The sequence below is a fragment of the Chelonia mydas genome, chromosome 14, assembly GCF_015237465.2.
Source record: "Chelonia mydas isolate rCheMyd1 chromosome 14, rCheMyd1.pri.v2, whole genome shotgun sequence".
In the NCBI taxonomy this organism is placed as follows: Eukaryota; Metazoa; Chordata; order Testudines; family Cheloniidae; genus Chelonia; species Chelonia mydas.
Window position 1 is genome coordinate 41754340 of NC_051254.2, and position 22347 is coordinate 41776686.

Sequence of the window (22347 nt, forward strand, 5' to 3'; positions counted from 1 at the left end):
CACCTAGGAGCCCCAGTCGTGGCTGTACAAACATCTGGGCCCTGCCCCAAGGACCTCTCTGCTCAGGCTTGCAGAGCCCAGAGCCTCCTGCAGTAAGGGTTCACAGCGGGGACGGGTCCTATGGGGCACCTCCCCCTTTTCCTCCCTTGCACTGGGTGTCCCAAGGCTCCAAAATGAGCCCTGCTGAGCTGAGGCTCCCTAGGCTAAAGGAGACAGGGGCTCTAGCTAACGTGGTGCCCAGGGCCACCTCGCAGTCAACACGTCACCCTCACTGTGCCCTGCCAGGGAGGGAAATGCAGCCACCCCCCTTTGGCACGTGGGGACCGGAGACACAGAGAGGCTGAGTGACTTGATCAAGGACACCCAGGGAGTCGGTAGCAGAGTCAGATATTAAACCCATGTCTCTAACTCCTAGCAGAAGGGTTTAGACGGGTGCCCTAACCACTGGGCCATCCTGCCTCCCCTCTGCAGCCCTTGAGCTCAGCCAGAGGCCGGGATAGAGCGTCTGCCCCTTCAGCACATAGGCTCAGGGACCGCCTCAAGGGACAAGCCAAGCTGAGGGAGACCCCCCTGTTGGAGAGAGACCCCAGTACGGCCTATTGTGCATTCCTATCCTTGCCGTGTGGGGAGGGGCCATTAACTACCCAGGAGGGGGGACCTGTGACGAAAGAGGGTGCGGGCTGACGCAGGTTAACCCCACTCCCTGCTGATGGCACCCAGGGTGCCCCCCAGGGCACCAGGAGCAGAGAGCCCAGCAAGTGCTGCTGTGGGCTTGCTGCCTGCCTCCAAGGGTGGGGGTGCAGGATTTCGCCCCCACAAGCCATCAAGGTCCTGCTGCATGAATGGGGGCAGGAGAAGGATCACCCAGGATATTGGACAGGAAAGGAGGGAGAGAGGGGGCCACGGAGGGACACAACCCCTCCCCCAGTACACCTCTGCTCATGCCCTGAAGCAGGATGGGTAGATCCCTCCCAAACCTGTTTGCATTGTAGTGACTGTGGTACCTCAGGATCTCCCCATTCTGCCGATAAATGTCCAGTGCCCTGTCTGAAGGCTGTAAAGCCCTTGGCTATGATGAGATCGTGTGGCTGGGAGTTCGACAGGCCAGTTGCCCCAGGGAGTTGAAAAAGCCCCATTTTAAATGCCCTGCCTTTCACTTTTACGGACTGTTCCCTGGACCCTTGCACGGTGATGGGAAAGGGAAACCAGCAGGGCTCACATTCCAAAGATAAGCGTTCTGAATGATCTCTCCTAACGAGATCTGTTCTGACTTGTATAATACCCAGAAAGTTTGTAATCCTGTTTACTGGTAACTGAAATGAGGACAGACAGGTTCCTTTGGAGTTTGTGTTGGCAACAAACTCAAATGCTGGTTATATAATGATGCCTTCGGCTGCTGGCCAGTTCAAAGCTGGAACATAGATTAGCAATCCGCAGGGCTAGCAAAGATTGCTAGGAAAGGAAGAACAAAGGGCATCAGGCATTAAGGGACCATTGAAATCCCCACTCAGAGGGGAAGGGCCAGGAATTCTCTGGGGGCTTTTGGACCCCTGAAGCTCTTGTTTCCCACCCACATCACAATGAGCTCTGCCCTCTCCGTGACATGCAACACTCCCCGAGGGCTTCCCCTGGTGGCAGGAGCAGTAACCCCAGTGAGTGGCACCATGGGGCAGAGGGGCTGCTCCCTGGCTGCCTGAGACTGGCAGGATCAGGGAAGGGGGCACAGTAGGGTGACCAGACAGCACATGTGAAAAATCGGGATGGGGGTGGGGGGTAGTAGGAGCCTATATAAGAAAAAGACTCAAAAATCAGGACTGTCCCTATAAAATCGGGATATCTGGTCACCCTAGGGCACAGGATTAAGTTGCTGGTGGACACATATGTCTTGCTGCGGAGATGGGGGGCAGGACAAGGAACACGTGACCCACCCCCAAAGTGGGAAGGCAGGAGGTGGGCGCAGGCTCTCACCACTGCACTAACCCACAGAGAGAGCCCCGTATGGAGGATCAGGGTAATGTTACCTCAGGGTAATGGTCCCTCTCCCAGCTCCGCCATGGGGCCGTGCAGCTGCATGTTGACCCCTGCTGGGAACAGGGGGAAATGCCGCAGTTTGCTCCCTGGAGAGGGAGCTGCTAAAGCAGTGTCACGCTCAGGCCCCTGACCCTCCCCCGCAGCACCCCCAGCCCACAACAGGCTCCTAGAGGCAAAAGCCGCATAGCTGAAGAAGCCTCAGCAATAGAGAAATCGCTTACACAGCAATGAACTCTGACTTTAAAACCAGCCCCTGCATGCTCAGCGATCTTCCCTGTGCGTGGTGCGGGCTGGGGCGTTTATGGGAGAGACCAGAGGAATTTACTGCTCAAAATTTCCTTTCACTGACACTTGTCTCTCCTTTGCCTTGCAAAGTCAGCACAGCTGGGGAAAGAGCGAGCTGGCAGATGTCTTATCCCTAGGGTAACCAGATAGCAAATGTGAAAATTCAGACAGGAAGTAGGGGGTAATAGGGGCTTATATAAGAAAAAACTCCAAATATTGGGACTGTCCCTATAAAATCAGGACATCTGGTCACCCTAATTATCTCTGGTATCGCAAATCCTGCAGCCCTGTGACCTCTTCCCCTCCTGCCTCCAGTGACCCCTGTGCAGCCCCCGTCCCCTTCCCATCATGCCCTTGGTGACACATGCTACCCCCATCACCTTCCCATCCTGCTGCCTCATGGGGGGGGAAGTGGGGGGGTCATGTGATCCTCTAGATGGGATCATTGACCCTCCCCTGGGCCTCCCTCAAATTTTAATTGCTAAAGCTGGGTGCCCCCAGGTGCCCTCCACTCTGCCCCCTACCCCTCTCCGCCCCCCACCCAGCACACACACCCTGGCACCAGTTGCCTCCAAGTACCACAACACTTATGATAAAATCATGAGTGCTGGCCAACAATGCCGAGTTAACCTGAAACACATGAGCAGTCACACTGAATCCATGTGAGCAAAGTCCGGTGTGTTTTTAAAGGTTTGCAGGATAAGGGTTCATGGTGGGAGGAGTGAAATGAATGAAAGAAAGAATCGATATCAACTGAAAATGTAGATACAACAATTGCTTCTAATTTTTATTTTTCAGGAAGCACAGACACTACATGTAACAGTAGCAGATTTTTAAACATTTCAGACAGAAGCTGGGTTTTCATTTCATTTTATTTACTGTTGTATTTCAGTATACAATGAGAAAAATGACAAAGCCTGATTCTTATAACTCAGGATGGTTGTGTGGCTAAGGTCATGCACTACGATCAAGAAATCCAGTTTTGGTTCCTGATATGTTAAGGTGTGTTTTACACTAGAGCTATTAACTAATATGATTGTACCATGGGCAAGGGCACCGGGCTTTGTTCATGTTACATTTAATCCTAGGATTATTCTAACATGGCCAAATTCTTGAACGCTCTGTGCTTCTGTTTCCCATCTGTACAATACAAAGGCAGCACTATTCTTTCTTCCCCCACCATGTGTGTCTTGTGTATGTAGATTGTGAGCTCTGTGGGGCAGGGACTATCTCTCACTGTGTGTCTGTGCAGCGCCCAGCACAATGGGGCCCTGATCTCAGCTGGGGCGGGGACTGTCTCTCACTGCATGTTTTCTTTCAGATACTTAAAGTTCCTGTAACCATCATGTAATAAGATTGTAAGTTCTTTGGGGCAAAGACTGTTGTTTTGTTCTGTTTGTACAGCGCCTAACACAATGGGGTCCTGGTCCATGACTAGGCTTCCTAGGTGCTATGATAATACAAATAATAATGCTCCCATTCTCCTCTGTAGTCCGGGCTCTCTGACTGAACTACATCTCCCAAGATGCACCACGGTCTCCCCTCTTGGGGAGTTGCCTCAGTGCATCATGGAAGACCCATGGCTGCAGTGCATCACAAGAGATGAAGTCTGTCTGGTGAGCCTTGCCCATATAGGGACATGAAGCAGATGAACTACAGCTCCCATGATGCTCCGCAGCAGAATTTCAAACTAAAATATTTGGGGTTTCAGCCAAAACTCAAAACCTTTCCATTTTTGGGTGTTCAGCTTTTCAACAAAAAGTCTAAATTTTCCACGGGAAACAGACCCTTTTCGCGTGAAATTTAATTTAATTGAAATCCCAATGTTCCATCAAAAAACAGTTTCAGTAGAAAATGTTCAACTAGTCCTAACTGCTAACACCTTTACAGTCCTGTATACCCACCGCACATACCACAGACCTCTCACTTCTGCAGTCTGTACAGTAAAGTCAAATTTATATGCTCTACACACTCAACTATTCAATATAAATACCAATCCACACACACGCATGCACGCACATGCATAAACACACATACGCTACTTCTACAGACATTAGCAAATACCTGAATGATGCTGGTGTTTGTGGGGATTGGAACCCCACTGTGTTAGACACTGTACAAACACTAGGAAGACATGGAAAACTTACACTGAGAGATGACAAGTGTGACGAAGTGGGACTGTTCTTAATGTTTCCTCTGAATATTGTGGGGGTGCCTCAGTTTCCCCTATGCAGTTCTTAAGTATCTAGGTGGTGGGATAAGGGTGTATGATCATTGCAGAGCCCTAGAGGGCAGGTGTGTGCAGGGGTCTGGACACAGAGAATGGCCGACACCCTGTTTCCTGGCAACTGATGGCCTGGCCCTTCCCCCCTGCAAGGTGAGAGCTAAAGGGTTGGAGAACAAAGGAATCAGGTGCCCTCCTGGCCCAGGAAAGGGACAAAGCCCAGAGAAGGAGGGGCTGGAGAGAGTTTCAGTTTGGGGCTGGCTGGGGACATGGAGTGAAGTGCAGACGTGGTTGTCTGGCTCACTGCCCCTGAAAATGGACCCAGCTGAGGCGTCCTGTTCTCTGCACCCACAAGCTCTGGTTTAGACCATGTTCCTGTCGTCTAATAAACCTTCTGTTTTACTGGCTGGCTGAGAGTCACGTCTGATGGCGGAGTTGGGGGGCAGGACCCTCTGGCTTGGCCAGACTCACTGTGGAAGCGCACGGAGGGGCAGAGGATGCTGAATGCTCCGAGGTCAGACCCAGGAAGGCGGAAGTTGTGTGAGCTGTGTGTCCTGGAGACAGTCTGCTCACAGAAAGAAGACTTCCCCAGAGTCCTGCCTGGCTTCGTAGGGAGCAGTTCCAGAGCATCGCCCGGGGACTCCGTGACAACAAGTAAGAAACAAAGTGTGTATGGGGGATACAATTAAAGAGGTACAATATTTTATATACTTTTTTTTCTCTGCCCAGCAGTCTGAATGTAGCTGGTTGTTGACCATCAATGTGGGGAACTTTATGGCTCCATATAGTCATGTGATGATGAATGTGAGCACCAAATGGGGAATTAGGCAAGTATATCTGGTTTTTGTTCTCTATACTTTTTTGTTTACTTCTTTTTTTCTGGGAAGTCCATGGGCAACATGTTAACCGATAACAAAAGAATCTCACCACTTCTATGTTAAGTTTCTGTCGGCAGTCACGAACATATGTCACTTTGGACAGGTGAGCAATTCTGTGCTTTAGACCCTTCCTGAGGCAACGTTCCAAATATCTATGTTCCCCCACTGTTTGTGCTCAATAGTTGGCTTTTCTGGTTCATCGGCATTGATCTTCGTTAGCATCTAGTGGTTTAAACGTGGTCTTTGGTTAAGGCATTAGCTGAAAACTCGATGACCTGGATTCAGTTCCTGGCTCTGTCACAGGTTATCATTTTTCGTTCTTTGGTCCAAGCTACTAGCCAATCAGGACCCCAGAGAGTTGCTTCTATTAGAAGACAAAAACTGTGCCTAAAGTCCTGTTTCCCAGACCACAGTAGCAACAAACAGTCGCGGGCAGTTTCCTTTCTCAAAAATTCCCAAGTCTCCCCCTGCAGCAAGCTCTGTGCCCAAGGAGCCCCGTCTCTCTGCTCCCTTTCAGATCACACTCACAACTGCTGCTCCTGGCTCCCTGGCTTAAAACACACACAAGCTAGAGCCAGTGTTTGTATCCAGGGACCTCAGCCCACATGGCGCAGCTGTGACCTGCCAGGCAGCCTAGTCCTTGGGCAGATGCCTCCATTGTCTGCGGCTATCCTTGCCACATAAAGGGGCTTGATTGTGCCTTCTGTTGTATCTGAGCACCTTCCAGTCACATTGAGCAATGTGACTTACACCTGTTCCGTGTCTGTCTCTCTCATTGTCTTCACAAGAGAAGAATGTTTTGTGTAGAGTGTTTTGTTTTGGTGCAGGTTTTTTTAGTTTTGTATCTACGTGCTGCTGTCAGGTTCTTAGCTCCGCATTGTTTCCATTTCAAACACAGCTGTTTACACACAACATCCTTTTATTTGGTTTCTAAAGGTCTAGCTCTGTTGTGGAAACGTTGCCGTTGGGCGTAAGAAAAGAGCTTCTTGTTTTCCAAAGCTTCCCCTTGGAGCTGAGTTAATATTGACAGTGTCCCTTCGGCCCTGAACATTTAAAAGCTGCAGGTGGGTATTTTCTCAGACCTAGCGGGATCACTTATTGACCACATGAAAAGCATTATTAACTAAAGATCAAAGGTGGGATTCTCAAACGCTCTCCACCCTGGCTTCAATGAGACCAGTTAGACCAACGGAGACCACTTTAGAAAATTTGTCTCTAAGGTTATTGAAGTGGAACGCAGACAAATACATAAACCAATAGAAATCACCATTTAACTGCATGCTTTGCCCCTTGAAACTCAGACATTAATCATACCTCACTGTCTAACTCTCCATTGTCCTCCTACATTCCACCTCACTCAGTCAACGGGTGGACTGGGTTGGAAACTGGCAGAGGTCATTTCAGCCAACTCACTGTGGGAGGAGATCAAATAAAGAATGCACAATGGCTCAGTATAAATAGCAATTGACATACTCTACATACCACATTGGCGGGGCCGTCTCTACCCATACGCAAAGTATGCAGCTGCGTAGGGCACCGGGAAATTTGGGGCACCAAATTTCCAGGTGCCCTGGGCAGCTGGGTGCTGCTCCAGCCCCTGCTCCGCCTCTTCCCCATGGCCCCCGCCCCTTCCCCACCCCAATAAATTTATTCGTCTCTAAGGTGCCACAAGGACTCCTCGTTCTTTTTGCTGATACAGACTAACACAACTACCCCTCTAAAAACTCAATGTTGTCTTTAACTCCTCTGGCCATAGACTTCTCCCTGTATCTTTTTGCTTATCTTATCAATTTTCTACAATTCCTAACTTCTCATTTATATTCCTTTCTGTCAACTTCCCCTTTTCCCCACTTGTTATAGGTTATTTTTATAGCTGATTTCACTTCCCATTTACTTAGTATTTCCTCACAGTCACAGAGCCGTCTGCTATTTCCCTCTTGGTTTTACTGTTACTCAGTTTTACTTCTGCAGAAACCAAACATTTTGGATTCTCTTGAACGCTTCCCACTCGTTCTCAGTAACCCGTATTGTGAGGAGTTTCTTTGTACGGACCTTATCCAGTCTGATCTTGCTCTTCATGAGATATTTGATATTTATGAAAAACTGTTTGTTAATTCACAATAGTCTTACTGCAGGAGCTCGTCTGCTGTTCCTACCAGCTATTGTGGAGCAGAGTGAACGATTCAGGGATCAACAGATGGCTCATTCACTGCACAACTTACATACAAGCTTCTTTGTAGGACTGAATGTCTAACTGAGAAACCTACCATGTGCTGTGTGAGAGCAAAGGCCCTGATCCTGCGAACACCCATACATAAGTAACTTTACTCCCAAGTCAATGGGACCATTCATGTAATTATTGATATTGCAGGAACACTCAGCAGCCCCCAGCTGAGATCAGGGCCCCGTTGTGCCAGGCGCTGCACAGACACAGAGTGATACACAGTCCCTGCCGCGGCTGAGATCAGGGCCCCGTTGTGCCAGGCGCTGCACAGACACACAGGGAGAGACAGTCCCTGCCCCAGCTGAGATCAGGGCCCCGTTGTACCCTGCTAGGCTAAGTGACTTGCCCAATGTCACACGGAATCTGTGTCAGAGCTGAGAACTGACTCCACGTGGTCCCCTGAGTGCCAGCCCAGGGCCTGAACCACTGGGCCATCCAGCCTCTCTTTACAAAGCCCTAGAACAACACTTAACTGCACGTCAGGCCACACCAGCCACATTGGACACATCGGAGCAGGTGAGCCTGTGTTACGAGGCACCGAGGAAGAGCCTTGGAGACAGAGCAGATGGGTCCAGTGGGAAACAAGACAATTGGGATCGAAGCCCCGGGAGCACTGATGACACAGACAGCCCACGACATGGTCCACACCGGGGCAAGGGACCCTCATCAGACAGGGTGGGCAGGGGAGTCAGTGGAAATTAGGATGATGTGCGGGGCACAATGGGGAAGTTCTGCTGAGCTTTGTTAGTACTTAGCACCTGGCAAACATTGCAGGGTGGTTTCATCTGTAGGGAAACGCAGGGCGGTGGAATTCCCCGCGTATCCTCACCTGGCCACACGGCCTCTCTCAGGTCAGTGTCCCAGCCCAAAGCCCCCTGGGGCATTTTGCTATTTCCGCATGGGTTATATGAGGAAGAGGAACACAGGGAAGTTCTCTATTTGAACTCCCACACTGAGCCCGGGGAAGACTACACTGGCAGTGAATTCCCCAGCATAGCCAGGTGGCCACAGCTACGCATATCCTTGTGGGGTAGGCACGGCCTGCTGGGAGGGAAGGGGTTTTCCCCTCGGGGTAGGACCACCTCCCGGCGTGATGGTAGCTACATCGACAGCAGTGCTCGTCCATCGACACAGAGGCAGCTACACTGGGGGTGAGGTCGGCACAGCCACGGTGCTCGGGGGGGGGGTGTATTTTCACACCCAGACCAGTGTCGCTATGCCAACCCTACAGTTCTAGGTGTGGACCAAGCCTGAGTGTCCCATACCTGACCGTGGAAGTCATGTCCGACTAGGGAGGCATTTCTCTGGGCCGTGCTGCCCTTGAGGGGGCTTCACACAGCTTAGGCCCATCCCCAGCTGGTCAGTCGTTCTGTCAGAGGGGTTTGCTGGTGGAAAATTCCGTTTTTGATTAAGCAACGTGGTGATGTTTTTTTGTGGGGAAAATTTCAATTTTTAATCAACGCCCCCAAATGTTTAGCTAAAAACTTTCCCAGTTCAGCTGAAGATTTCCAGGTTTTGGAAGAAACGTCAAGATTTTCCACACAAAAACTGCTCACTATTCTCCAGCCCGCTCCAATCACCAGCGCTTGTCCAGCTCTCTTAGGTTGGCTCTGTAGAAGCCTTGCCCTAGCCGCCTTCGTCCTTCGTTCTGGTCTCAGCAGAAGACAGCCCAGACGCAGGCGGAGGAAATGGAGCTCACACAATCGGTCAGGGAAAAGATCTATGAGCCGAGGTGGATTCACAGGATCAGTGTCACATCACACGTGGGCAGGAAGAACATTTCCACACCTCGCTGAGGGGAGGCACAAGGGTGAAGAATTCAGAGCGATCAGAAACGGACTTCACACACCAGCGAATGTGACCGGTTCTCACAAGAAATTGACTTTTATTCACTCTAATAGCCTGATGTGTGTGGGTCTGATTAACATCTATGTCAAAACCTGGGTGTATCTGAGTGTGATCACACCTACGTCAAAGCCCCTGGGCTATTCCAGAACAAGCTTCACACCCCGGCCCCCAACTCGCCCACACCCCCGTGTGTTGCTTCGTTCCCATCGTTACCCAGCCCCCCGCTGCTGGGTGTGTGACACGTCTCAGTTCTCACCAGTTTGCCCCAGCAGGCGTCAGGGGGAGGCAGGAGCCCATCCCCCACGCACCTCCGAAACCAGGGTGGCTTGGAGTGAACCAGGCGTAGCCAGGACAAGTTTTGGGACAGCCAGGGGGAAGCGACATAGTGCTGGGAGTCAAGGGGGGGGGGGGTGGCGTTGGAGGGAGTCCAGGAGACGGATTGGCCATGGTGGGGGAAGGGGGGAGCTTGGAAGTGTTATTGGGAGGGGTGGGAAGAGGCTGGGGCAGCCTTGGAGCATTGTTCTCATCTGCCCTGCACCCCAATAGCCCCCCCCATTTTCTCATTCTGTCCCCCCCCCCCCAGCCGCACCCTAGTCTGACCCTGCCTCGAGCCGACACGGCCCCACCATGGCCCCCGGGAGGAGTCCCACAGCTGACCCACACCCAGAGGAATGGGGAAGATCTTAGCTGGGGTGGGGGGGGCAGGTGTGGCAGGGCTGCCAAGGGCGTGGGGGCCCCACCAGGGACTCGGCAGCCCCCAGACGGCTTTCTCACCACCTCCCTCCCACTCCCCCATCCATCTTGTGGGAGAATCCTGGCAGGGAGTGCTGGCCCTTTAAGAGGGGTTCCAGGCCCAATTCTGCCCTGGACAGGTGAATCCTGGGACTTGTAGTTCCCAGGGCTGATGGGAACTATGGGCTTCACTGCAAGGCATGCTGGGAAGGGAGCTTTATATAAGAATGTCCTGTGTTGCTCACTAGGTGGATGTGGATGTGGGAGAGGACAAGACAGGAGCTCTGGGTCTATCCCTCGGTGCCTGGGGGGTGGAAAGGGCTTGAGAGGGAGGCTGGATCTAGGAGGGTTTCTGCAGTACTCAGAGGAGGGAACAGGGGTTGGGCAGTTTCCCTGGGCATTGAAGGGAGTGAAGTGGGGAGAAGCTGAGATGCAGCTGATGGACCCAGGGCAGGAGCTCATGGCAGAGGGAGCGTGTGAGCTCCCTTACGTCCCTGAGTAGCCACCTGGATGTGGTGAGCTCAGACCCCTGCGCTGAGGGGCTGAACCCCTAACAAAGGTGGGAGAAGGTCCAGGAGACAGGGCTGTGGCCAGGCACGGAGAGGGCTGGGTCAGAGTTCGCTATTGTTTTGTTTTCCTCTGGCCTCCAGCAAGGGGGTAACGGGGGTGGTTGAACTGCAGAGCTAAGCTGCCTAGTAAGAAGAGGGAAACTGAGGCAGTGTCTGTGTCTTGACATGGGAAAGGTTTTGGTTCACTATTACAAGAACTAACTCTCCTGCTGGTTCAGGCTTATTTAACAGTGCCAGTCCCTTGTACAAAGAGGGAGCACTTTGGCAAAGGAAAGGAAATCCTGGAGAGGAACTGAAATGGGAACATTTAGAGGAAATAAACAAGGGGGTGGCGGAAGGGTGATTACCTCTTCCTGCCATTGTTCTTCTGTTCCCGCCGTGTCCCCTGACACGATTATTGGGCAGAGTTATTTTGTCACAGCTTGGTCTCACTAGATTGTGGGCCCTTCCCAGAACACAAACCCCGCTCACAATGAAGCGTTGCTATTCCAGGATACAAAGCCAGTCTAAACCAAGCCCCAGAAATCCGCCTGTGTGTCTGAATAACATCCCACGCTCGGCGCCAACCTAGCCGTTCCCTTCCAACTTCTCATCTCCTGGTTTATAAATTAACTGGCCCTGATTGATGGCAGCTGCTGGATCCCGCCGTCTGTTTTTGTGTGATCTGAGCAGCCCCATTACTGTGGCTCTGGTTTCCTTGAGACCCAGCTGGAGCACACAGCCTATCCCATGGTCAATGTACTGAAGGTTGCATGCTACAGGGCCAGATTCCCCAGCTGGTGTGAATCCGTTTTAGCCCCACTGGAGTCACTGGGCCAGTCCTCTAGCTGAGGCAGATAAGCAGAGCTCTGGTGGAGTCAATGGGGCCAGATCCCGAGCTGGGGGGATTCTGTGTTGCTTCACTGAATGGCGGTATGATTTCCCTGCATCTTAAAGTGCTGGAAAGTCTGGGATGCTTTGCTCTCTCCCTGTTAGCAAGGGGTGTTACTGACCAGCCAGACGAGGCATAGAAACCTCTGCAAAGCAAACTCCTCAGCAGCGAACAAGGTTGTTTCTGAGTGAAGAGCGTCCGTGCTTTATGTCTTGGCACAATTCTACATAAGCAATGGGCCAGTGATTGTGATCCAGTTTCCTTTCTTGCCTGAAGATGGAGGAGATTTCCTGGGTAGGACGTGAACATTGATGGTTGCACGGAAAGCAAAAAGATTGTGACTTTGGAGAACAGCTGTGCACCCCTGGCAAAGAACCATCACCCTTCGCTGGTGTCAGAGAGGCTGTAGAAGTCTTGGGCAGCCAGGGAACGTGTCATGGGAGTGAAGCCAAAGGAATTACGCTGACCTAACACTGGTGCGATGGAGGGGAGGGTCAAACCCTTACACAAACGAGTGAGCAAGTTTTGCAAGTTCATTTTCACTGTCCCTAACGTTCAAACTAGTGAGCGGATTTACAGGCAACTCTTAAGAAAATTCCGTCCAGGCCCTTAAAGCTCCATTCTAGTTCTCATTAGAGCTGGTAGGAAATTGGGCCAGAAAGAGAGAGTGAAAAAGACTCAGTGGGTCAGGACAGCCGGGAGGTGGGAGATCCAGGTTCCAGTCCCCCGCTTCCCGCTCTAATGCCTATTTAATTATTCATACAAAATGGAACCGCTTCAATAGGAGAGAGAGAGCCCTGCCCCAGGATCCCCCAGAGCCCTGTGGCTGGGCACTCATGTGGGAGGTTCAAGTCCCGTTTCCCCATAAGGTGCCGGGGAGGTGTGTGTGGGGGGGCATTGAACCCCAGGTCTCCCACATCTTCACTGAGTGCCCGAGCCACTGGGCTAAAGAAAGGTTATAACCTGAGCATTGCAGCACTTAAGTGCCTTTGTGGATCTAGCCCTAAGAGCCGGGGGGGCTGGTGAGGAGGTGGGGGGCTGTTTGGACTCATAAGCAGGTTAGATTAATTGGTACTGTGTGTGTAGTGGTGTTGGGGACTCGGTACATTGTGCTGCGGCGGGGAGGGGGGGGGGAAGCTGTGGGACTCCCCATGGGGGCCCCTGAATGGCTCCTTGTATCCATCGAGGGTGTGTCCTTGCCCGGATCTAGTCAATGGCTCTATGTCTGAGCAGAGCACGTATTTCTGGGCCTAATCTGCCTCCCCCCCGGCAAAAGCTGTGGAGAGAAGCCCAGGGATTTGGTCTGAGCTGGTGAATCCCGGGGACATGGTGTGGAATTCGGGGCGCACACAAAGAACTGGGGTGCCCCTCCCCCACATGGTTTCTTTGCGGCCTGGCTTTAAAGAACTTTAACTTCACTTTAAAAAATAAGCTACTGGCTGGTACCGCATCTGGTAATGACTGATATTAACGTCTTCTCTTCCTGGTACTGATAAAACACGGAGCTGATCTATTGATAAAGGGAACAGGATGTCCGCACTGGAGAATCAGTGAGCATACTCATTCGATAATACAGTATCTAAGATCTCGAAATCAAGATTAGAATGAGTCAAAAATTCCCCATCCAAACTGTTAATTGATGGAAAATTGGGTATTTGATGAACTGAAATTATTCACGGACAGTGCCTGTTGAGATTTTGTCGACAGATCCTGAAAGATTTTGAGGCTTTTGATAAAATGTCAGCATTTTTGCGGGGGAAAAGAGTACATTTTTCCAGCCAGCTTTATTTGAGATAGTGACGGCTGCCATGGTGAATGCTAAGACAGATGAGTAAATGGCAGATTTTTCTAAGGTGTGTTGTTATCGCTCCATCTCCTGTGTGTTCATCTCTTCAAAAACATGTTTCCTCACGCTTGCTTCTTCCTTTCTCTCATCCTTTTCCAGTCTGCTAAAAGGACCAGCAAAGAAATGGTTAATGCTGGCATTCAATGTGCCACAATTATATTTAAGAGTTAACACTTCTTGAAATTAACAGGGGTGGAGAATTCACACCTCTCTGATTCGTTGTTCTGGATCCTCTGTACACCTCAGTGACATGCAAGGAAGTTCCCCCCTCCTTGGAGAGATTGTCTCAGGCTCTCTGCAGACTCAGGCAGATGTTACTGTATCGGTTATACGTGGGTCACATTTAGAAGAGTTCCTTTGAAGCTGTGATGGCTGGACACTCACTTTTTATTTTTAAACGACAGATGAGATGCTACAGAATGTAAATATGCCCTGTAGACCCACATGAGTACCTCCGGCAGACAGGGCATTTCCAATCCCTGATGAGAGGGTGCCTGGTTTATATAAAAGAGGCTGCCTGAAATAAACCATAGTATTATATTGCTGGGCACTCAAAGAACTCCAAGAGCAGCGAGGGAAGCAATGAAGAAGAAACTGTCATTCGACCTAAAAGATGGAAACATTTTACACCCATGTGGGGGGGGTTTCTAATTTAAGACAGTAACGAGCTGTCCAGCACAAGCCTGATTCTTAAAGAATTCGAGCAGTTCTCAGACTGGATCAGCTCTGGAGTCCGTCTACATCTTTGGGATTTAGTAGCAGGAGTGTTATAGTCAAGACACAAGAAACAATCCTTCCACACTACTCAGCCCTGATGAGGCCACAGCTGGAGTGCGGTGTTTAGTTCTCGGCACCACACTTCAGGAAAGATGTGGACAACCTGGAGAAAGTCTTAAAAAGGAGAACCATAAAAATGGTGCAAGGTCTGGAAAACATGACACATGAGACAAGATTGAAAAAATCTGGGTTTGTTTAGTCTGGGGAAGATAAGACTAGGGCGGGACAGGATGACATTCCTCAAGCATTCAAAGGTAGGTATAAAGAGGAGGAGGAGGAATTGTTCTCTTTAACCACTTGAGGACAGGACAAGAAGCAAAGGGCTTCCGTTGCAGCAAAGGAGATTTATGTTGGACATTAGGAAAAACTTCCTAACTATCAAGGTGATGAAGCATCAGGACAAATGACAGAGGCAGGCTGTGGAATCTCCATCACTGGTGGGTTTTAAGAGCAGGTTAGACACACACTTGTCAGGGATGGTCTAGAAAACACTTAATCCCCTGCACTGAGGGGCAAGTTCCCTCCTGACCCCTAATAGTTAGAGGTTGTCTTCTGCCCTGGACGGATTGATGGATCACTTGATGATTCCCTGTTCTGTTCATTCCCTCTGGGGCACCTGGCATTGGCCACCGTCGGAGGACAGGATACTGGGTAGATGGACCTTTGGTTTGAGCCAGTATGGCCATTATGTTCATATTCCCTGAAATCCGGGAGGGTTTATAGCTCTTCGAAAACCCTTGGGTGTCTGTCAGAATCTTTACTATTACACCTCTGGATGTTCTATTATCCATAGAAATGCCTCCTTCAGTTTTGAATCCTGCCAAGCTCTTGCCCTCAATAGTCTCTTGTGGCAGTGAGTTCCGCTGGCTAATTGTGAGATTAAAGCAGTGCCTTCTACTAAGTTTAAATCTGCCACTTTTCCATGTAATTAGCTGTTCCGCTGACACCCTCTCTTGTACTCAACCCATCCTCCTGGTACGTCTTGTGTGTGGATCCTCGGCCAGAGGAGAACACCAAGCCGCATTTCCAGCTCGCTGATCAGACACGGTGGGTTTGGCTTTTCCTCTAACTCATCCACCAGTGTAACTCTAGAAGGGAGGGACCTCCCCACATAGTAAAAATCGGAGTAACCAGCCTCAAGAGGGGTGTTAGGTGATATCCAGATTTGAACCAGGGACTTTCACAGCTGAACACACCAACAGTTACAACATGAGCTAGAGAGCCAGGCTTTAGAAGCAGGGGCGGTGATGGCTTATAGTCTCTGTGGATTGGGTACAGCAGGGGACACATAACACACTGAGCGATGGGCCACACAACCAGAACAGCTGCTGATTGAGGGGCTGTGTGACAGAGCTGCTGGGGGAAAGTTTGCGGAGGTTCTCCTGGTGTGAACGGTGCAATGCTGGAATATCTTTTGGCTGGAGACACCCATGGAGCTGGCTGCATCTCCGGGCGGGGTGTGGCAGCAGAACAGATATGATTCATCCCAACTTGCTTACGGGGTTTAGAAACCCAATTCTCATTTACATTTGGGCAGCCAAATCCCATAGGTGGGTTTGAATCTGTCAGCCCAGCACCACAGGAATTACCCTGCCTTTCCAGTTTGGAGCATTGCTCATCTCTGGCAGAAATCAGACCCCGGCCTGGTCCTCGGCAGGAAGGAGCCATCGTCAAGGCATCACGGTGAGATCTCATGGCCCTGCCCTATTTCAAAGCCTACTGGCCGGAAACTCCCCCCAGCTGGGACTCCAAAGAGAGGAAGAGCTGGACAAATGCTACAGCTGGTCCCGGGCAATTGCAATGGGTCCGTTGGTACCATCTTCCCCTGCCCCGCACGGCACAGAAAGGACTCCATGGTTCTCAGAGACCCTCATTAGCACAATGGGAAGGGAGACGAGAAGTGCCATGTGAGGAAATCACTGTCTCACTTAAACAGACTGAGCCACAGGTAATTCCGGGAAGCTGACACACAGCGTCCGTCTCCTCTGCCCTGTCAGCAGTTGGCACAGGACCAGCGACGCCAGGCCCATGCAATCTCCAGGCTGCGCCCAGCAGAGGTGGCCGGGCAGAGACATGGAAGCGTGAGATACCCCTGAGCCTGCTTCCGCCTGCTCGGACTCAGAGGTAACCCAGGCTGGGGCAGGCTGAGACTCGGGGGTATCACAGAGAGCTGGGAGGGAGCAGAGACTCCAGCCATCCCCAGGCACAGGGTGAGCCCCTCGGGGGTCCATTGCAGAGTGGTGCCGTCACAATAGCCCTGAGGCTGCTGGAATTACGCTGGGGGTCGACACAGCCCCCTTCCCCCGGTCTGGTCCCAAGAGCAAAACTGCCGTGGCCCCGTTTTCCCTTCTCAGCTGCACGGAGCAGACGCTGGCGACCTGAGCAACCAGCCCCGAGAGTTTATCTTGGCACCATTCGTACGTCACTGCTGGGCAGCTGTTCACGCACGGGGGTGCTGAGAGTCACCCCAGCCTCGTGTTCACAGACAGCTAAATGGGTGAGGGGGAGCAGCCCATGCCCGTCCCACCCACGTGCAAATCTAGCTGTTCCCTTGATAGCTTGGGACAGACACACAGCCCAGCATGCTGAGCCAGGGCCCGCGGCTTGCGGGAGGACACAGACACCAGGGGCTTCAGCAGGGGGTCAGAGAATGACCCCCCGCCCACAGGACCTGCACTTTATTAAGGCCCCGCAGTCCAAGAGCTGTGACAAAGGGCAGTTTCCTGTCATATCCTGGATTAACCATCCTGAATGAAATAAAACCTCATTGAACTCAGTTTCATATCTTTGGGGAGCTTTATATGTAAAATGTCGGTGTGTTATTGTAGGGCTGTACGTAACTGTTCTGGGAGGTGACCTAATCTCGGGGTAACGTTCGGAACCTCAAAGAACAGTTTGGGACAGTGCCGTGTGTAGGGGGTTTCCTAGGCGGTACCTGGGAGGCCTTGAGAAGCCAGGCCCTGGGGAGAAAAGCCCCATTGTCAGCTGGTTACCTGCACCTGGGAACTCCAGATCATAGATTCATAGACACTGAGGTCAGAAGGGACCATTATGATCATCTAGTCTGACCTCCTGCACAGCGCAGCCCACAGAATCTCACCCACCCACTCCTGAAAAACCTCACCTATGTCTGAGCTATTGAAGTCCTCAGATCATGGTTTAAAGATTTCAAGGAGCAGAGAATCCTCCAGCAAGTGACCTGTGCCCCATGCTACAGAGGAAGGTGAAAAACCCCCAGGGCCTCTTCCAATCTGCCCTGGAGGGAAATTCCTTCCCGACCCCAAATATGGAGATCAGCTAAACCCTGAGCATATGGGCAAGATTCACCAGCCAGATACTACAGAAAATTCTTTCTTGGGTAACTCAGATCCCATCCTATCTAACATCCCATCACAGGCCATTAGGCCTATTTACCAGATTGGAGAGCCCTGAACAGTGTAAAGGCTGGACTGACCTTTTCCTGAGGGTGCCAATTCTGAGCTGAGGCTGCTATGAACTTGGGACCAGAGCAGAGCCCCCTTTGTGGGGCTGAAGGGTGAATCTTCTCCCAGCACCCATGCTGGGGTGAGCCCTGGTGAGCTTACTTGAAAATGAATCTAAGCTCACAACGAAACCCTGGGGGAATGGATCCCCAGGGGCATTACTCCTGTGGGGAGACAGATCCACCGGTGTCCCATGGCCACCTTTCACTTTGTTACAACATCACATGGTGCACGGCTCCCCAGAGAGAGACCAACCATCGCAAACTGCAGCGACCCTCCGGCTGCCAGTTATCTCACACACCCATGGCTAGGTCAGGCTCTGAGCTGGGTCTGGGATCTCCCTGGCAGTGCTGAGGCAGATCTGAAGACACCGTTAACGGTTAATCATCTCACAACAAGTGGTTATCTCAATATGAGAAAATGAAATCAAACCAATGCCAGTCCCTACTCCTTCTTTTGAATACACATCTCATTTCCTGTCATTTTACAACCGTTTGCTATGTTTTTCAATGGGATTCTCCCCTGCCACTGTGTGAAGGACCCGCACAAAACTGGGAAACTGACTTAACTAGAGGAAAGAAGCCACGTGAAAGATGAAGGCTGAATAACTGACTATACAGGGTTTTACTTTCAAAAGTGTATAGAGTCATAGATTTTAAAGGTCGAAGGGACCAGTATTGCTCATCTAGCCTGACCTGCACCACACAGACGAAAGCATCTCACCAAGTGACTCAGCCATCAGGCCCGTGACATGTGCTTGAACCAGACTGTGGTTTCTGGAAAGCCCAATCCAGCCTCGGTGCAAAGACTCCAAGGGCAGGTCTACGCTACCCACCGGATCGGCAGGTAGCAATCGATCTATTGGGGATTGATTTATCGCGTCTAATTTAGAAGCGATTAATCGGTCCCCGAGTGCTCTCCCGTCTACGCCGGTACTCCACCACCGCGAGAGGTGAAGGCGGAGTCGACGGGGGAGCGGCTGCCGTCGACTCACCGCCGCGAAGACGTGGCGGGAAGTCGACCTCAGGACGCCGACTTCAACTATGCTGTTCCCACAGCTGAAGTTGTGCATCTGAGATTGCTCCCCCCCCCAGACCCAGTGTAAACCAGGGCCAAGGGGTGGACAATCCACCTTGCCCCGGGGGAAGCTGCTCCAATGGTTAATCACCCACCTTGCTAAAAATGTGGGCCTTAATTCCTCTTTGAATTTGTTCCGCTGCAATGTCCTGCCTCTGAATCTCATTCGCCCTTTGTCTGCGACTCGGAGAGTAAAGAGCTGTCTCCTTTTCCTTGGGTGGAGACTTAGAGACCAACACCTCCCACACACCGGGTGAGTGCCCCAACCACTGGGTATATGTGGGGGCCCTGGCCCCGCCACCTCGTCCAGGGGTTTAGTAAATGGTCCCTAAACCCCCTGGAGAATCTAACCCCCAATTTTATTGTTTGGTCTAAATGATTTGGTGAATTCATGGAGCGTTTTGGCTGGCCCGAAACTGTGTTTTGCGTGGAATACACAATACAGTCAGCACCCCCAGCTCTGTTCTTTAGTCTCTCGCTGTAAGGCGGGTTTGCCCAACCTCAGATCATTCCTGTTGTTCTTCTCCATGAATGCATTTCATTGTAATCTGTGTTTACACTCCTTTATATAATGGCTAGTTATTGGCACTGTAATAATGTCACGCTAGTGCTGCATAGAAAGTAAATGTCACAGCTGCCCATGAATGTACTGATTGTCCTCAGCATCCTACCCAGGAATGAACCAGATCTGGTGGTACTGATTAGGAGTTGCCAGAGATTGACAATGTTCCCCATTCAGTGGTGAGAAAGCCAGAGCCAGCCGGGCTGCAGTCGTATCTCTGCATCAGTGTGCGGGGCCTGATTTACACCAGTGTGTGGTCATTTACGCCAGCGCAAAATGCTTCCATATCCCAACGCTGGATACTCGCCTTGCACTAGGGTCAGTGACTGCATGAGGGGCAGGACCCTGGGGAAACAGGCTGATAGCCTTCAACTAGGTGGAGAGGGCATATTTCTATGACAACACATTCTGGTCATTTCTAGCAATGGAAGGACGAAGAACTCTGTGAGTTCATTTCCTGGAATGTTGTTTATGCGTATCCCAGAGCCCCTTGTTAAAAAATGAATCCCTCCTGATCCACATTAACAAAGATGTCCCCAGTCTCATTATATGGCCTCATCACCATAGTATCTGAGCACCTCACAATCATGAATCTATTTATACTCATAAACACCCCTGTGAGGTACACCCCTGGCTGGTACACCCAGATAAAATTTTTGGCCAACACTTTTTGGTGTTCCTGAGAATTTTCACCGGATCGGTAGAAATTTTTCAGTTGCTTTATAACTTTAAAGGAAAAACAAGGAGTTTGGTTGCTGAAAATGGAAACATTTTTGGTTTCCAAAGAAATTCCCTCAAAATCTTGTCAAAGGTGAAATTTTCTCGCAGAAACATCTGTCTTGAAATGAAACATGTTGACCAGCTCTGCTCTGCAGTGTCTCCTGAGTTATGAAATGTCTGGATTTAGAGCTAACACAATCACCTCTTCAGTTGAGGAGCTTCCCCTGCCAATGTAATTTGGCAAGAAACCATGAAGTAACTCCTCTCTTTGGCAACTGCTGAGGCCTCCAGACCCCTGGGGCTTCAGTTCAACCCTGCCCTGGCTCAGTTTACACAGAGAAAATTGCATTTGACTATCCCATGACCCTAACGAACAAAAAGGCCGTCGGTCAGCCAGATGGGACATTTCCCTTCTTCAGTTTGGATATACTGCTGCCTAAATCATTCCCAACTCTTCTTTAAAGCCTTCCACAGGGAAATCATTATAATTAATACTAAAGAAAGCATCTAAAAGCCTCCAGGTTGGGCTCCACTGTGCTAGACACTGCACAAATATACTGCTCTGCTGGGTGGGAGATGCTGATGGATGCCATCAAGTGAGTCTTTGCTCCTAAGACAGTCGCAGACCTCGTCAGAGTCCATGGGTGGCTAAGCACCTTCCATCAGACTCAATGGAAGAAGCCAGGAAACCCCTGTTTTGTAGTAAAGGCAGCTGGGGACAATGGAGGGACCATCCAAGGCACATGGCAGGGCACAGCTAGGCCATGTGGGCCGAGGGGTTTCCCTGATTGCAAATGCAGGGGCTAGGAGACTGGTTTGCAGTCGGTGTGTGTTAGAGGTGGGAAGCAATTGTGAGCATGGCCCTGAGAGGGAACAGAGAGACTGAGCTTTTTGGGCACAGAGCTCAATGGAGGGGCAGGCTTAGGGATTTCTGAGCAAGTACAAGGCCTGTGGTTTTTGTTTCTGTTGTGTTCTTCTGAAATACAAGAGATCACACCAAGAATAGACCTGACTCATGTCACCAATTTCTCATTCTAGTGGAAAGAACCCTGCAAGGCCCCGAATCCGGGCAAACCACTCAGGCCAAAGGAGCAACAATAGTAATAAATATACTGTTGTTATGGTATCCCATCGCTTCAAATGTGGGAAAGTTCCAAGTTCCAAAAGTAGACTAATGGCACGTAACAAAGACCTGGGTGTGAAATTTACCAATGTAGGTAAAATAACTCAATGGAGATTTTTTAGAACTGTCCCATCGTCAACTCTGTCACAGAGACTTAGACCTTGTCTACACTACCACTTGCTTCGGTATAATGTACATTGCTCCAGGGTGCGACCCGCTGCGTCCCCTTGAATGACATAAGTTACATCACTGGTGTGGATAACGCTATGTCGGTGGGAGAGCTTCTGGTGTAGACGAGCCCTTAGACTCCTAAATGATCCCAGACACAGTTCTGAGTCAGAGGATGTCCTGTGATACCGAAGGCCATTCCTCTTGAGTGGAATTTGTCACTGTGCCCACAATTCACAGTGTGAAACTGAATGTTTCTGTGCAGTTACCTGCTGTGGTTTCTGTCTTATCTCAGAGGGCTCCCGGGAGCAAGGATTTCAGGTACTTTCCATTCGCAGTTAGAACAATGTCCATTCTTAGCAAGGGAGGTGTGCAAGCCCCGGAAAGTTTTACAATCGCTCAGGGTCAATGTCCTGAACCTCGTTCTGCCTCCTCTTCTTCACCAGGTCCATGTCAGAAATCTACTTTCCACTGTAAGGTTGACACCGGAGCAGGCTGAAAAAGGTGCCACAAAAATCGTCCCTTTCAATCCGTCGACGTTTCATCAAAAAAATCTTCATCAACGTTTCGAATTTCAAACCCTTTCTACCCACTCCAGCCTCATCACCAGAGTCTAGTCTGCTGGAGGCTCCTGTGCTGGGCGACCAGCCACCCCGAGGCCAGACGGCTGCTACGCCTCATTGGCACACATGTGGTTGTGGAAACCTCTAGACAGCAGGTCTAGACGCTCGTAGAGCCGCTATCCCTGATCTCAGCTACACGTAACAATGTGGGTGTCCCTGTTTGGAGGCGCTGCCCCCCAGCTCGCTCATTGCTCAGGACAGAAGCCAAGTGACACTCACTGTGGGCAGTGAACCACCACCTGGAACCTGAGGGCTGTTCCCTCCCTAGCTGAGGTCTCTCAGACCATGTAGGATGTCCATGGGCGTG

At 50.8% G+C, this 22347-nt stretch overlaps 2 long non-coding RNA genes across 3 annotated transcripts in view; one reads left to right on the plus strand and one right to left on the minus strand.

Annotated features, from left to right (window-relative positions):
• Positions 1 to 19010, minus strand: part of LOC119567612 — a 37006-nt gene extending 17996 nt beyond the window's left edge. The window contains exons 1-2 of one of the 2 annotated variants that reach the window (XR_006285943.1): positions 18940 to 19010; positions 6733 to 6830 (exon numbers count right to left, since the gene is read on the minus strand). This is a non-coding gene — a long non-coding RNA (uncharacterized LOC119567612). Of the gene's footprint in view, positions 1 to 6732; positions 6942 to 18939 lie in introns of those variants that run through there. The other variant, XR_006285942.1, reaches the window with a different exon arrangement.
• On the plus strand, positions 18801 to 21954 carry LOC122463012. Its single transcript, XR_006285944.1, has 2 exons — positions 18801 to 19097; positions 21864 to 21954. It is a non-coding gene; the product is annotated as an uncharacterized LOC122463012 (long non-coding RNA).
• Positions 21955 to 22347: the final 393 nt, after the last annotated feature.